General features: G+C 46.1%; 1 non-coding gene across 1 annotated transcript; it reads right to left on the bottom strand.

Annotated features, from left to right (window-relative positions):
- Nucleotides 1-16070: 16070 nt before the first annotated feature.
- Nucleotides 16071-16143, bottom strand: TRNAA-UGC. The gene has a single exon. It is a non-coding gene; the product is annotated as a tRNA-Ala (tRNA).
- Between the last annotated feature and the right edge of the window lie 372 nt (nt 16144-16515).

Below are 16515 nucleotides of genomic sequence, written 5' to 3'. Positions count from 1 at the left end.
CTTACCGGAAACCCAGATTGTAAAATGCGAAGGAGAAAGAATTGAAATGATCTGGCCAGGGTTCGGGCCAACATTCCAGAGGACTGATTCAAGACAGGGAACAGATCCCTGGGCCTCCAGGCAGGCTCCAAACTCTCAGCAAAAATATCAACACAGGCTAAAATGAAATAGCATGGGCGGGTACAGAATCATTTCCCGGTGGAGATTTAGAGTTACAGCATCTTAGAGGTGAGAGGGACCTTAAAAATCAGCCTGTTGGAAGCAAGGCCTTCGGAGGCAGGCCGTGTGTGTTCCAGTCTACCTCCCTGACACTGGGCAGTGACAGCTCCAAGCTCTGTGATCCTGGGACTTCCTTCCTTCTGCAAAATGGGGACCAGGCCCTAAAGATGCTTATTAAGTGCTTGGCCCAGCGCCTGACTCATCACAACTACTGAGAGAGTGGCAACTCTTGTTATTAGGATTGATATTATTTAATCCAGCACCCCAGTGAGGCTGGATTCCCCCTGACAAACGGCCCTCCTGCCTTTTTTCAAATGTCTCCAGACCCTGCCTCTCTGAATAACTCGTTCAGAACCTTCTTTCTACAGTAAGATAGTTCCTTGTATGGAAGATCTGTTTGGCTGAGCTGTGCTCCGTATTTATAGACAGGCAGTGTTGTTAACTGGCTAGGGGCTTGGGCCCTGGGACATATTTTTTATTTATTTATGGCTGCACTTCTTTTTATTTATTTATGTATGGCTATGCTGAGTCTTCATTGCTGCTCACAGGCTTTCTCTGGTTGCAGTGAATGAGGGCTACCCTCTAGTTGCGGTGTGCGGGCTTCTCATTGCGGTGGCTTCTTCTGTTGCAGAACACAGGCTCTAGAGCACAGGTCAACAGCTCTGATGCATGGGCTTAGTATCTCCACAGCATGTGGGATCTTCCTGGAACAGGGATCAAACCCCTGTCTCCTGAGTTGACAGGCGGATTGTTCACCACTGGACTACCAGGGAAGTCTCTGGGCCGCATTCTAATCCCAGCTCTCTCATTTAAGAGCTTTCGTCCTTGAGCAAATTACTCAACTCTCATGGTCACAATGGTTAAGGAACCATTTCCATCATGGTTACTTAATGGTTTTATCAATATATTCATTTCAGTGCCTGGGCTTTCTCATCTGGGAGATGATAGTGATGATGATGATAGCACCTCTCCTCTACAGCTGTCATAAGATTAAACTGGGTAACATACAAAAGGTGCTTAGTTAGAAGAGAGCCTGACATATATCAAGTGCTCAATAATTAACTGTTTTTGATGTAGCTTCCATCCCTCAGTTTAATCCTGTCACCCCCCATTTTGTTTTTAATCTTAATAAACTGCAGCTCAATCAACCCAGTGACCCATCAAAACACCAGTCTCACTGGAATCGCTTGTGCAGGGCCCTACATTTGGTTTTATACTCTGCAAGTGTTTGAAGTTCTTTTTTTTTTCTAATAAGGGACCCCACAATTTTATTTTGCACTGGGGGTCCCACAAATTACATATCTTGTCCTGCCTGGAAAATTGGCCCTGCTGGCTTCTTGGTTTCACGCATAAGCAGAGCTAGGCAGGGAGGCCCTCGGCTGAGCCTGCTTCTCCCTGTGGTGCATGCAGTAGGATTGGTGGGTCTGGGGCTTGGCCGTCCAGTGCACACTCACTCTTCTCTCTTCATTCACCCCTCATCTCCCTGTCCCTTAGTTTCACCCTGCTCTCCAACTCTCCCTGCCTCTGCTTGGCAGCCAAGTTCAGGACCATTGGCCCCTCCAGCAGCATCTCTCTTTCCTTTCCCTGCAGTCATGGTGGAAGCACTCTGCATTTGCGAGTTTGCAGTGATGAGCATGGATACCGTCTTTAGCAGCATGGAAATCACAGTGGCCTGTCTAAACCCAAAGAAATGACAGTAAGAATTCGGGTTTCCTAGCCCAGAGATGGGAGTCAGCAGTCAGCAGAGAGTTCCTGATGGTGAGGATGCTTGAGTGAAGCATTGTTGGGCCTTGGGCTTTGCTTCCAATCAAGGAAATCAGGAATGATCCACAATCATTATTAAACTAGAGAGTTTGCGCACCTGTCATTTCCCCAGGGTCAGTCATTGTCTTACTCCTCTGGTTTCTAAGGCAGTAAGAAAACTGAGTGTGTTTTCAACAAACACGGCAGCCAGCAGGAATTTTTTGGTCCTGCTTGCCACATAAAATCTGCAGGGGAAGCGAGTGGATTGAAGATGAAACAGGGCAACATGTGCTTTAAGATGCAGAAAGAGAGCTAAAGGGGTCTCTGCTTGGAGGAGGCTCACATCTACCAAATGTTCCCCCTGGAAGAGAGACCCCAGCTAGACAGTGGGTGAAAGCAGCCTGCGTGTCTGAGGCACAGCGGTGGGAGGGAAGGAAGTGCTTGGCTGCCAGGTTGCGAGGGGCACCTCCTCTCTGCCTTAGGCCTGGCCCCTGGGGGAGCCCTGAGGCTGGGGCTCAGGCTCAGTAAAAGGGGAAAATAAGGCCTCCTGCGTATTCCATTCTTGCTGCTTCAGTGAAAGGCCCCAGGGCTCTGTAGTCAGGCGGGAGCCCAGGACTCCTCAGAATGGCATACGGGGCGCTGGGATAATCCTTCTCCCATTTCACACTGAGTGAGCTGGCTTGCAGCTGGAAGATCTGCTCCCTGAGGCAAATTCTCCCATCATGCAGGGGCAAAGCATCCCCTAGATTCCCCTGGTAACCAGAAACTCCCACCACAGGCTGGGGGTCAACCCTGAGGGTGTATCTGAAGGACAGAACAGCTGGGAGGGCAGAGGTGTTCGGGACTCTTGGGGCTACTCTAACTAACCCCTGCAGTCTGCCCTGTGACTCAGCCTGCAGATCTGGAGCAGGTGTTAGTGATTTAGCGCCAATGTGCAAAGCTGTCGCCTCCTTCTCGGTTGCTTCTCCAGAGCCCAGACACTTCCCCAGCATAGGTCCTAGAGGCAGAAAGGCCTGATGCTGCTGCTGCAGTGTTTACAGAGCTCCAAGGCACGCCACCACAGACAGCCAGAGGGGCCTGTGTTCTAATTACACCACACCCAGGAATGTGAAACCAGGGCTTGGTCCAAGAGGAGGCTGGAGCAGTAGCCACATCCCCCAGGGTTGATTCTGGGGCAGGGGCTTTAGGTTTGCAAGTTCCATCTGTGGCTTGGGAATGCCATGGGACCTTGCCCTGCAGGGTGGATGGGCCCAAGGGGAGAGCCCCCAGGTCACGACAGGCATTGGAGTCTCATAGAGACTGGGCTTGGCCTCAGGAACACAAGCTTGAGTCCTCACCTTGCCACCTGCTCCCTGGCTGAGTGTGGGTATGTTACTTCCCCTCTCTTGTCCTGGTTCCTCCTTTCTGGTCGTGGGGGCTGGAGCAACCTCCTAAGGGAGCTTCTAGTTCTGAGTTTTTGATGATTTGCGTTTACAGTGTCCTGAGCTGGCTTTGCAGAGAGTATGTGGAGAATGAAGAAACTGTGGAGGGCTGACTGGTGATTTCCTCAGAGAGTCTATGGCCCCTGGGGATGCTCCTGCTGCAGTAGACAGCCCAGGCCCCAAATGGCAGCCGTCAGTGTAGGTTTAGCTGAAATTTTGTAGCAGGAAGCAAGATGAGCTCATTAGGTTCACCTGTGTAAATCGGTGCCTTTCACAGCTGAGCGTCCTGGGAAGGGGTGGGCTGAGAATTCAGCTCCTCAGGGCAGGAGGCCCGGTGTCTGAAGGCCAGGCTGACCTAAAATGAGGCCGTTCGGTAGTATTTAATGGCATGGAAAAATGTTCAGTGATAAGGTGAAAAAAAGCAGGTAGAAAAAGCAGCATATGTAGGACAGTTTTCTTATTATGGGAAGAAATATTTCCCTCTAAAAGTAGAGACACAGGCACAGAAGGGAAGGCCCTAAAATGCAAGGAGTGATTATCTTAGAGTGTTGGGATTTCCTGTGGCTTTTATTTTCTTCCTTCATGCTTTTTTTTTTTATTTTCCAAGCTCTTTTGTAACCATTAAAACACAATTTTTTTTTTCCATAAAAAGCTAGGGGTATTAAACTTGTCAAAATAAATTGGCCTTTATTTATATAATGTGTCCTTTATATAATGTGTCCACAGCCTTTCGGGCTTGCCAGGTGGCACTAGTGGCAAAGAACTCGCCTGCCAATGCAGAAGACATAAGAGATGCAGGTTTGATCCCTGGGTGGGGAAGATCCCCTGGAGGAGGGTATGCCAACCCACTGCTGTATTCTTGCCTGGGCAATCCCATGGACAGAGGAGCCTGGCAGGGCTACAGAACCATAGGGTCACAAGGAGTCAGACATGACTGAAGTGACTTAGTACATACACACAGACACAGACTTTTCCCAGAAAAGATCTTGGCCACAGCCTGACTGAGGGCCAGTTCCTAGGTGGCCATGTCTTAATTTATACAAACCTGTGGTAGCTTCAGAATTTCAGTATAGGAGTGACTTAGTGGAACACTGCTTGGGAAGGAGAAGTTGAAGTTACATTTATTATTATTTTTTAATTTAAATTTATTTAAATTGGAGGCTAGTTATTTTACAATATTGTATTGGTTTTGCCATATATCAACATGAATCCGCCACGGGTTTACACGTGCTTCCCATCCTGAACACCCCTTCCACCTCCCTCCCCGTACCATCCCTCTGGGTCACCCCAGTGCACCAGCCCCAAGCATCCTGTATCCTGCATCGAACCTGGACTGGCGATTTGTTTCTTATATGATATTATACATGTTTCAATGCCATTCTCCCAAATCATCCCCCACCTCCCTCTCCCACAGAGTCCAAAAGACTGTTCTATACATCTGTGTCTCTTTTGCTGTCTCAAAGTTACATTTAAAATAAAATTGAGAGGGGCTTCTCTGGCAGTCCAGTGGTTAAGACTGTGTCCTACTGCAGGGACATGGGCTCAGTTTCTGGTCAGGGAACTAAGATTCCACATGCCAAGCTGCATGGCCTTAATTAACTAATTAAAAAAGTAAACAAAATAAAATTAAGAAGGAATTTCCTAGTGGTCCAGTGGTTAGGACTCCACTCTTCCATGATTGAGGGCATGGGTTTGATCCCTGGTTGGGGAACTAAGATCCCCATATGCCAGGGAGTGTGGCCAAAATAAAATAATAAAGGAAAAAAATACAGTAAAATCGAGAAATCATCATTTGTCTATATAAAGGATTTCTATGCAAGCTCCCTCCTCTGGCACAGCTGACTGGACTAGCCATGATTAGCTGACCTGAGTGCAGCCAATCCATGGGCCAGCTAGTGTCCTATGCAACAAAGACGAGCTGGGCCCTCAAATTCCTTCCTGTGGGACTTGAAAAGAGAAATCAGAAGAGTGAAGCAGTTAGCAGTGGGAACAGCAAACGAAACGAGGTATGAGGACACATAGCATACGGTAGCTCGAGGTGAAATGGTGCAAGTTATGAAAAGTAGAAATAGTTCTCAAAATACGCAAGCAGAAGACATGAGAGAGCAGAGCTGTGAAGTGTTTTAAAAGGTTCCAGAGATTAGAAGAAAGGATAAACCAAATGGTAGCAAGAGGACAGAGCGGAAGTTCCAGAGAACAAGGTTGCCAGGTTTCTTAGTTTGGGTTCCCTCAGAAGCAGACTCTGAGACAACAATCTGAATGCAAATTTGCACTCAAAATAGTTAGGCAGTAGTCCTAGGAAACTCCAGGAGAGCCATGGGAAAGAGGTTCAGGCAAGGAAAGGTAGACAGTAAAAGGTGCATGGACGTGGGTGATGGCGCTTTATCCAGGGGAGGAGTTGGAAGGTGTACACCTCAGACATATCCCCAGCCAGGAGGAAAGGGGCTTGGGGTGTCTCCCCAGAAACTCCTGGGAGTCACTGGTTGAGAGCTGAGCCCAGAGAGTTTGATTTTCTAGCACTCTGACCTGCTGCTTATCATGGCTCCAGAACTAATTCTCTAGGCACACACGGGCACTCTGCAAGGTCTGGGGGCTCTGGGCAGGGCCCAGGGGTGTATACTTCACCAAGAGAGGAGCAACAGACAGGCATAAAACCTGCAGCCTGTATGAGAGAGAAGATGAGGGAATAGTCAGTCCCTTGAGCTCTGAGTTTTTTTATAACTACCTGGTTCTTGAGCTTCATTCAATAAGCCCCTGAGACTTGAGCTGCCTGGAGTAAGCCTGACTCAGACACTGAGAGGAAATACAGAAGGAGGCATGTCCCTTTTCCAGGACTCCATGCCCTCCTTGGCCTCTTACAAGGAAAGGACTGTCCTATATTGTCTTATATTTAGATGATAAACATAGAAAATTATAGAAAACATAGAAGATTAAATTGCCTTGGATGGATTCTTAGTGCTTAGTAGACATGACAAGATCTCATAGTGTAGCTTGGGGGTAGACACAGACACTCCAAATTCCCTTATGACATGGCCAGTGTTTAGATGGAGCTGTGTTCTCAATGGTAGGGAACAACCAGGCAGAAAAAATGAATTCTGCTTATGGGAATTAAACAAGGCTCACAGAGAAAGTGCCTTTTGGACTGGATCTTGAGGAATGAGTAGAAATTCACCAGGAGTATAGAGGAAGGGAGACAGAGGAAGGGGATAGAGGATAGAGGAAGTTTAGCACAAAATTCCCTGGTGGCTCAAACAGTAAAGAATCTACCTGCAATGCAGGAGACCGGGGTTTGATCCCTGGGTCAGAAAGATTCTCTGAAGAAGGGAGTGGCTACCCACTCCTGTATTCTTGCCTGGAGAATCCCATGAACAGAGGAGCCTGGCGGGCTACAGTCCATGGGGTCACAAAGAGTCAGACATGACTGAACCACTAAGCACGCATGCATGCATGATCAAGCAGAAGCCCTGAGCTAGGGAAGAGCCCAGGTGGTTTGGAGAATGAAAACAATAAAAGCTAAATGGGAGGAAAAACTAGAAAGGCCCTAGACTGATTGTGAAGGGCTTTACATGTCAGGCTGAGTTTTGATTTTATTCAGCGCCCACTGGGGACTCACAGAAAGTTGTCTGTGGGAAATATTATAATACAGAAGCTCTGGGACAGTAATAATCGTCAGACTACTTTCCCACCTGAGAGCCAGATAAATCAGGGCAGTGGGTAAACATGAGGGCCAAGAATATCTTCTACTATTTACCAAGGTTAAAAGATAAACTGAGGCATATTAAAGATATTTAGAGTTTATTTGCACAAAAATCAATTTGAATTGGGCAGTATCCTATCTTGTAGATAGGAAGGAGCTCTGAGGAGCTATACAAAAATGAAAGACTTTTATAGGCAGAAAGGAATGGGAACAACACAATTACACTTGGCAAACAAGAAAATAGGAGGTATGGCTGACCACTTGGCAGAATCCGGGAGGGTAAACCTGAGTGCCGGAGATGGGGGTACTAAACAGGATCCAGTGCAATCCCAGAGCAGAATCCCTGCTCTGGGATGAAGGTCATTGGGAATGCAAGAAGGGAGGGTGTGGTTGTGTGTTAAAGTGGAAGACACCTTTGAAAGAGTAAGGAGCAGTTAGAACTTCCAGGTTTATCTTTTAGCAACAACATCGGGTGTGGATATGAGATATAAATTCTAGAAAAAATTAATCAGAGAGGCCCCGGCAACCACCCCTAATTCCACTTCCAGTGTAGACATAAGATATAAAGTCTAGAAGAAGTTAATCAGAGACACCGAAGAAATCACCTTCAACCTTTCCTCCAGTGGAGACATGAGATGTAAATTCTAGAAAATAAATTACTCTGTGAAGCCCTGGATTCAAGGACACGCAGAGAGGAGGGTGAGTGGGGCTGAGATGCTAAAAAGAGGGACAAAGTGAAAATCTGAATGGTGATATCCACAGCCCTCTTTCTTGCTGGTCTTCAGAACAGGTCTACAGATACTGACATTAGGAATTCTCTAGGAAATAATCAGGTATCCCCTCCCCTTAAACCACCCATGAGTTGAACCCAATAGACAAGCACACTCGCCTCATTTCAGAGATTCTAGTCAGTTTTGAGCTTCCGATCAGCTTAGAGATTTTCAGTCTTAAGTAAAAACAAGTAGTCAAGTATCATCAGAACATTTAGAGGAAAAAGTATAAAAGGAGCTCTAGGAAATGAAAAATATGAAAGCCAAAATATAATACTAATCTTTAAAATTGTAAGAGAAGGTGAAATATATTTATCAGAAAGTAGGAAAAAGGTAAGATGATGAGTTGAATAAAAAAGTTTTAAAAATTAGGAAACTCACCTAGAAGGATCATCTTCCAAAGAATGAGAATTCCAGATCAAGAGGAAATAGTTAATACAGTATAGTGACAATTACTAAAGAAATTATACAAGAAGTTTTCCAAATGGAAGTGCATTCCCTAAACTAATATGCTTCCTGATTAAAAAGACCCTTGGAATGCCCAACACAGTGAATAAAAATACATCTTTGTGAAATGGCAAAACACTGAAAAAACACTAAAAGCTTCTTGAGAGATGAAAGGGGAAAAAGTCATACCCCAAAAATAAGGACTAAAGATAGCATTGGACAGCAACACTAGAAACTTAAACACAGTAGAGCATGTCTTCAGAATTGTGAGGAAAAAAAATAATTTGCAACCTAGATTTCTGTACCTAGCCAAACCATTATGTGTGGACATGTGTAAATAAAGACAGTTTCAAACATCCAAAGTCTCAAAAAATTTATCTCAATGTATCTTGTATCAGGAAATTACTGGAAGATATTTCTTAGTTGAAATGAGAAAGTAAACAAAAAAAGAGGAAAATCGGGAAATGAGATTCACAGGAGAGAGTTAAAAGGAACTGATGGAAGGGTGGTGCAGAAAGATCCCAGATTTACAGTTGGGCAGTTGGAAAGTAGAGAATATTTGAAGGGGCTGAATGTTTGTCCCCCCCAAATTCATCTGTTGGAATCCTAAGCCCCACTCTAATGACAGTTGGAGGTAAAGCCTCTGCAAAGTGATTAAGTCATGAGAATGAAGCCCCATGAGTGGGGTTAGTGCCCTTTTAAGGAAACATGATTATTTACTTTCTTCTCTCTGTTTTCTGCTATATGCAGATACAAGAAGATAGCCATCTGCAAAATAGGAAGAAAGATCTCACCAGACCTAGGTCTGCTGGTGCCCTGATCATGGACTTCCCAGCTGCCAGAGCTATGATAAACGTTCATTGTTTAAGCCAGCACTTATTGTGCGTGTGCTCAGTCGTTCAGTCATGTCCTACTCTTTACCACCCCATGGGCTGTAGCCTGCCAGGCTCCTCTGTCCATGAAATTGTTCAGGCAAGAATACTGGAATGGGTTGCCATTTCCTACTCCAGGGGATCTTCCCAACCCAGGGATCGAACCTAAGTATCTTTCATCACCTGCATTGGCAGGCAGATTTTTTACCATTGTGCTACCTGGGAAGCCCTATTAAGCCACCAAGTTTATGGTAATATGTTATAGCAGCCCAACCTAAGACTGGTGGGAAATGACAATACATTATCTGATCACTATAACCAAGTGGAAGATTGTGTGGAAAGAACATACAGAGCTAAGATATGATGTGGGAAACTTAGTCATAGGTTCAAAGAAAAGTGATCAAATGATGCAATTAACTGCAGAAAAATTAAAAGTTACACAAAAGTGAATATATAATCTGAAACACTGGATATCTCTGCAATGGGTAAGATTGATATAAAAATAATAAGATGAGTCAATGAACACTCTGGAGATGAAGAAAATAGAGAATACAGTGCAAAGGATGAAACTGTTAAAGAAATAACATGAGAATATTTGCCCAAACAGAAAGACATGTTTCCTGATTGTAAGGAAACCTTGAGTATTGAAACACCAAATATTGGTTTGACCAAAGATTGTGTTACAATTATATTCAGGAAATGGATGAAGGGATGGATTTTTAAAACATCATGTACCAAAATAGGAAGCCAAGAAGGAAAGTTTTAAAATGTTTGAATTAAGAAATGGCGGTCTATGGAAGCTTATTGTTGCTTAGCTGCTCAGTTGTGTCCAAATCTTTTGAGACCCCATGGACTGTAGCCCACCAGGCTCCTCTGTCCATGGGATTTCCCAGGCAAGAATACTGGAGTGGGTTTCTATTTCCTTCCCCAGAGGATCTTCCCAACCCAGGGATCAAACTTGTGTCTCCTGCATTGGCAGCAGATTCTTTACCACTGAGCTACCCGAGAAGCCCATGGAAGTTTTACCTGAAAAACACCTAGAATGGTTGACTTTCTGAAGGAAAGCAGGGATGGAGGAGAACAAGGCATTACTGTGTTTTAGTATTTTTTAGTTTTCATTGACTTTTTAAACTTTGATGTGATGCTTTAATTAAAAATACATTTTAAAGCAGCAGTCCCCAGCCTTTTTGGCACCAGGAACGAGTTTCATGGAAGACAACTTTTCCACGGACTGGGACAGGGATCAGGGGAGAGTTTGGGATGATTCAAGCATGTTACATTTATCGTGCACTTTATCTATTATTATTACATCAGCTCCACCTCAGATCTATAGGCATTAGATCCTGGAGGTTGGGAGCCCCCGTTTCAAAGTATAACAATAATATTATTATTCTTTGCTGTGCCACAGTATAATAGCCCAGGGCTTCAGTAGAGGTTCTGTGTGCTGCCAGGGGAAATTCAAGGGAAATGGGGTGTGCTCTCAAGACTGGTAGGGCAGAAAGAGGACAGCTGATGTATAGCGGATGGAGAGGCTGAAAGTGTGAGATGAACTCCAGCACAATAGTAAGAAGGTGGTAATTCTCTGGGCACAGCTGGTGAGGCCAGTTTTCAGATGGTTGGAAATGACCATGGGAAAGAGGTCAGAAGAGGAATCCATCTTGTAGGTTTAAGTCAGTGTCTCTCAAACATCATGCAAATAATGTTACATGGGGGTCTTATTTATTATTAAATTCAGATTTCATTCAATAGGATTCTGCATTTTGAACAAGCTTCCAGGTGGTGTCAAGGCTGCTGAAGTCCACTTGAGTAGCAAGACTTCAGGCTGAAGGGTCTGAGCAGGGAGTAAGGATTTGGCCTGGGGTCTTGATGGGCTGGGCGAAGGAGGAACAGGTTAGAGGGAGCCACAGCTGAGTTCATGGGACAAAGATCCTAGACTTGAGGGGCTAAGACCGAACAAACTGGATATTGGAGACGGTTGGGGAATGAGTTACACATCAAAGACAAACCCACCTCCCATGGGGTTACCTCTGGCCAGGCCTGACAAAGTGTTTTGTTCTGGGCAAAGCTGCCCCAGATATGGGCCAAATAAAGAGAAGCTGGGAGTACCTCGGCCAACTGACCTTATCCGCCCCTTACTACCCACATCAAAGAATGAAACATACTTGATCTCTAGTGGAGCTCTGATCCAGAGGTGGCATGGGGATGAGTTCTCATTCTGGGGTTCCATAGGCCTCAAATCTACCCCCCAACTTCTCAAACCCCGACCCAGGCTTGGTCTCCTATCTTCCTCCTCCATCAGCCCTTCAACAATGACTTCTGTGGGCAAAAACGGGCTCTCTCCTGCCTCTCCCCCAGAAACAGAGAAACGTGTCTGTAAGTGGGAATTCTGCTACTCTGCTGCTGCTGCTGCTAAGTCACTTCAGTTGTGTGCAACTCTGTGCGACCCCATGGACTGCAGCCTACCAGGCTCCTCCATCCATGGGATTTTCCAGGCAAGAGTACTACTATTTAAAATAACAGACAAATGAAGGGACTTCCCTGGGGGTCCAGTGGCTAAGACTTTGCCTCCCCAATGCAGGGGGTGTGTGTTTGATCCCTGGTCGGGAAGTTAAGATCCCACATGCCTCATGGCCAAAAACCAAAATATAAAGTAGAAGTAATATTGAAACAAATTTAATAAAGACTTGAAAAAACAAATGGTCCACATTAAAATAACAGACGGATGAAAACAATGACGAAGGCTCTTATTTAAAAAAGTTTCCTATGTGCAATCACGTGCTAAAGCACTTTATGTTTGTTGACTCATTTGTTTCTCATTTATTATTCCTGTTTTACAGATGAGGAGACTGAGGAAAAGAGAAGTAAAGCAGAGTATCCTTGCTCAAGGATACACAGAAAGTGGAACTGGCATTCTGGTTCCAGCATGTATTCTTCTAAGAGGTTATGTGTGCCGCTTGCAAAGAGCTTCCTTGATGGCTCAGATGGTAAAAATCTGCCTGCAATGCAAGAGACCTGGGTTTGATCCCTGGAGAAGGGAATGGCTACCCACTTCAGTATTCTTGCCTGATGAACTCCATGGACAGAGGAGCCTGGCAGGCTACAGTTCATGTGTTGCTAAGAGTCAGACACAATTAAGTGACTACCACTTTCTGCAAATAGTAAAATTGCATCATATGTAATTTTCATACCTAGGTGGACAAAGAGAAGAGAAAGAAAGAGAGAACAATAATTTAAATGTGTAGACAATTGCCTGCCTTTCTTCTCAGTTAGCCTTGCCCCAGAGAGAATGGTAACTATGAGACATAAATCTGGAGATCTGTTGGTCCACCTCAATTCCTTCTGCTTCTTAGACTAATGGTGAAAACACCTCGGTGCCCTGAATTTCATTCTAGTTTAAAGACATTTTTTTTTTTTTTTTCATGCAGCACAAATCCTCAGATGTAAGCCAACTGTTTCATCCTGTGTTCCACTGGAGAAATAACTATCTGTTCTCATCCTGGAAGAAAAATTGGTGCGTGGGACTCAATGAAAGATGCTAAGGATGCTACTCCACTATGAAATTATTTCTACTGTTATTCTTTGTAACTGCATAGTATTTCAGGTCTGTATTAAGTTACATGGGCTAACCTGGGCATCTAATAATCATCTGAAGCATCATCCTGTGTTCCCTTACCTCTCTGCTTTTCCCTGGCTGATCTCTCTTCCTGGCTTGCTCTGATTGCTTCTTTGACTGGCAAATGTCTACTTGTCTTTCAAAATCCAGCTCAGGCAGGCAGCACCCCTCCTGGAAGCCTTTCTTTATCCACTCTGGTTGAATTGAACATCCTGCTCTATACCCTATGGAGTGCATTGCTTTGTGTGGTCACAGTCCCCTAACTTGTCTGGTTCCTTCCCTGTTAGGGTTGATTCCTTGAGGGTAGGATGGTAAGTTTATCTCCATAATCCCTGATGACTTTGAACAAGCATTTATCGAACAGATATGATAGTGTTTGAGCATATGCTGCTCTCTACCTGGGATGATGTTCCCTTCTCTAATATATTCATTCTCTCTCTCTTTCTCTCTGCAATCTGAATGGTATTCATCTTTAGTCTTCAGTTAAAGCCTCTGCTCCAGATCCTGCAGCTACATACATGGACACACCCATATTTGGCTTCTCCAAGACTCATAAGTCAAGTTATTGCTTTCTTAGCATTTGTCTTTCTGGCCTGACAGTCAGCCCCACAGGGACAAAGCTTCATCTGCTGCCCCTTCCAGCGCTGATCACAACATTAGGCACCCAATAGGCTTCCAATCACTGTTTGTTTAATAAATGAACAAACAAAGGAGTCAGTGAGCAATTATATTTTGAGTCTCCAAAGTCAAAACTTCCATTTGTGGCCAAATACTGGGATTACTATCCAGAGCTAGGATGAACGAGGGAAAAGAAGGGCAAGGGCACTAGATGTGAGAAGGAGCTCACTTCTGATGCCAGCTGTGCTCTTGCAGGAGCCTGGTGACTCCTTGCATGGTGGGCCTGGGGGCCTTGCCTGCCCTGCCCCCACTGCATCCAGTTCCTTCCTTGTATAACTCAAGCCTTTTGAGATGCTGACAACAGAAATCTAATATACACATATCAAGCAAACTGCTGGAATTGGATTGCTCTTATAAGAAAATCACAAGAAGGGGAGAGCTGAAAGGTTCCTGGCATCAGGAATTCCAATGTTATTGGAGCTCTGTTTCTCTTCTTCACTTTCCTCTGCTCCTATGTATTATTCTTTCAGAACATCTTATACATATAAAACCTCCTCTTGGTTCTGTTTCTCCAGAGAACCCTGACTCATATAGTGCTGATAGAAGTTTCTGGAGAGAATGGATTCATACTCCCTTCTCCTCGGCTACCTTTCCCTGCCTCACTGTGGATTTGGCGTGGGAAGACCAAGGCAGGCAGTTTCCCAGGCCTTGCTGTACTCCTTAGCACTTCCTTCTGTATCTCTCTGATCAGGGCAGAGGGGGCCTTCAGTCCCGAGAAGGGGTGCAGAGTCTGCAGCTCCCAGATCATCTGCTCCAAATCAGGCAGGGGAGCTACCCGGCTGGGAGGGAAATTGAAGCTGAGCAGAAATGGAACAGCTGGGTCTCTTTCAAAGGCACAGCCCATTGAGGAGAAGCAGAGCAGTTTAGCCTTCCTTAGCAACCCACCCAGAACCTGCCAGAGTGATGCTGCTCTTTAGAGACCACAAGGGCTCGAGGAGAAGACAGAGCCTACTAACACACAACACAGCTGTCTGCCCCTCCTTTCTTTGCATCATCACTTGCCGGGCTATTTCCAGATTATGTTGGAGAGAAATAAAGCCCCTGCCTCAGAGAGTGGATGGGACCATCAGAGCTCTCTGTGGCCAGAACACAGCATCTGCTACTATGATTATTGCTGCAGAGGGAGAGTCGGTCTGCGCAGGGGAGAGACAGACAGACAGGTGATTCTTTCTGCCCCCAAAATGCTGCGGTTCTCCAACTTCAGTGTCCGTGAGAATCACCTGGAGGTATCACTGAAACAGCTCACCAGGTCCCACCCCCAGAGTTTGTGATGCAATAGGGCAGGGCCTGAGAATCTGCATTCTCAACAAATTTGTAGGTGCTGCTGCTGGCCTGGGGGCCACACACTGAGAACCCCTGGCCTCACATAGCCTGACTGTACTTGAGAATCACTGGGATGCTTTATACATACCTGGCTGCCACCAGGACTCTGACTGAAGTGGTTTGGGGTGTGGCCTAAGCATTAGCATCTTTTATGCTTCCCACCTTTTCCGCATCAGTACCCTGGTTCTGATGGTTGTGTGGGGCAATGGCCATGCACTCAACATCTCAGTAGGAGTCTGGGGGATGTGCTAGCTGAGCCTCGCATTTCCCTGCTAGGAGGGATCTGACCCAGCTCCCACACTCGGTTGAGAATTGCCCTCTCCTGGTGCCTTCTCTCAGCCTCACCTCACTTTCTCCATGTTGACATCACCAGCTGCCCATGTCAGGGTCCTGTGAGGTGCCCAACCAAGTTCTCGGCCCTAAGACCCAGGCCAAGGCTGACTGAGCTGACAGGTCCTGCTGACAGACCTCTGTCTCTGGGTTTGAATCTCTCTGTGTGGGGCTTCCAGGGCCAGGAGCCCTGCCACCGACCCCCAGATCCCCCTAGACTCCGGGCTCTGACCAGACATGGGCCCAGCTGTCCTATTGCTGGCCCGTGTGGGTGCTCACCCCCGGACTTGCCCTGGCCGCCTGCTCCCTCTGGGCACAGCTCATGCATCTGGCCTCCTGCTTCCTCTGTGAATCCTGTGATGTTCTAGGCATTAATTTGAAACAGCGGCAAGCTGTTGAGAGGTAAAGCCTTACATTTAAATTTCAGAGAGGGACCCTCCTTACCCTTTGATGTTCATGGCACAAACAGATCTTCAAAGGGTATGATATTTACCTCAGCACCTCAGCTCCTTAAAGGAAAAAATGCTTCATTGTTGAAAAGCGTTGTTTCTAATTAGAGCCTTTGACAGGCTGAGGACTCCAGGGAAGTACCCCTCCCCGCTCCTACTTCTAACCTCCCCACCCAGGAAACTTGAGACCCTGGTTTATTGCTCCCCATCCCCACTTCGCACCTTCAGTCCCCCTACTCCTTGCCCCAGGCGCTCCTTCTTGAGGCCCACTCACTCGGAGGACACATTTCAGAAAACAGTCTATGTCCAGGGGCCTTCTGGGATAGAGGTGGGTGGGGTGATTTTTTTCTTTTAAATTCTTTCCAGCATATTTCCAAGTCTCATCAGGGACATTTTCTCCACTCCCCAGGGAACCTCCTCCTTTTTTTTCTTTTAACGTTTATTTATCTGGGTGCTCCAGGTGTTAGTTGTGGCACACAAACTCTTAGTTGCAACATGTGGGATATAGCTCCCTGACCAAGGATCGAACTTGGGCCCCCTGCATTGCAAGCGCAGAGTCTTAGCCACTGGACCATCAGGGCAATCCTCATCTTCTCCTGCATGTTGGGATTGATAGGTTATACTCCATCCCCAAATCTCACAGGCTTACCCCAGGAAAGGGTTTCTTCTTACTTAGGCTAAATCTGATGCAGGCTGGTCATTCCTCTTCCATCTTGAAGCTGCACTGTCTTGAAACTGTGGCCTCCACAGTCTCTCTGTGTGAGAGGGAGAGAGAGATGGAGGAGTCCCACTGGCTCCTAACTGCTTGGGCCAGAATGTGACACATCCCCTCTGCTGCCAGTCCACTGGCCCAAAGTAGTCAGGAGACCCTGAGCTGCTCCATAGGGAGTACATGAAATTTGGGGTGAGCTCCAGCTGTGACATCCTCCCTTCCCAATTGAGGTGGCTCAGGG

The sequence above is a fragment of the Bos indicus x Bos taurus genome, chromosome 6 (assembly GCF_003369695.1).
Source record: "Bos indicus x Bos taurus breed Angus x Brahman F1 hybrid chromosome 6, Bos_hybrid_MaternalHap_v2.0, whole genome shotgun sequence".
NCBI lineage: Eukaryota > Metazoa > Chordata > Mammalia > Artiodactyla > Bovidae > Bos > Bos indicus x Bos taurus.
The sequence above is the reverse complement of the archived record's forward strand: the minus strand, read 5'-3'. Positions and strand labels throughout refer to the sequence as shown.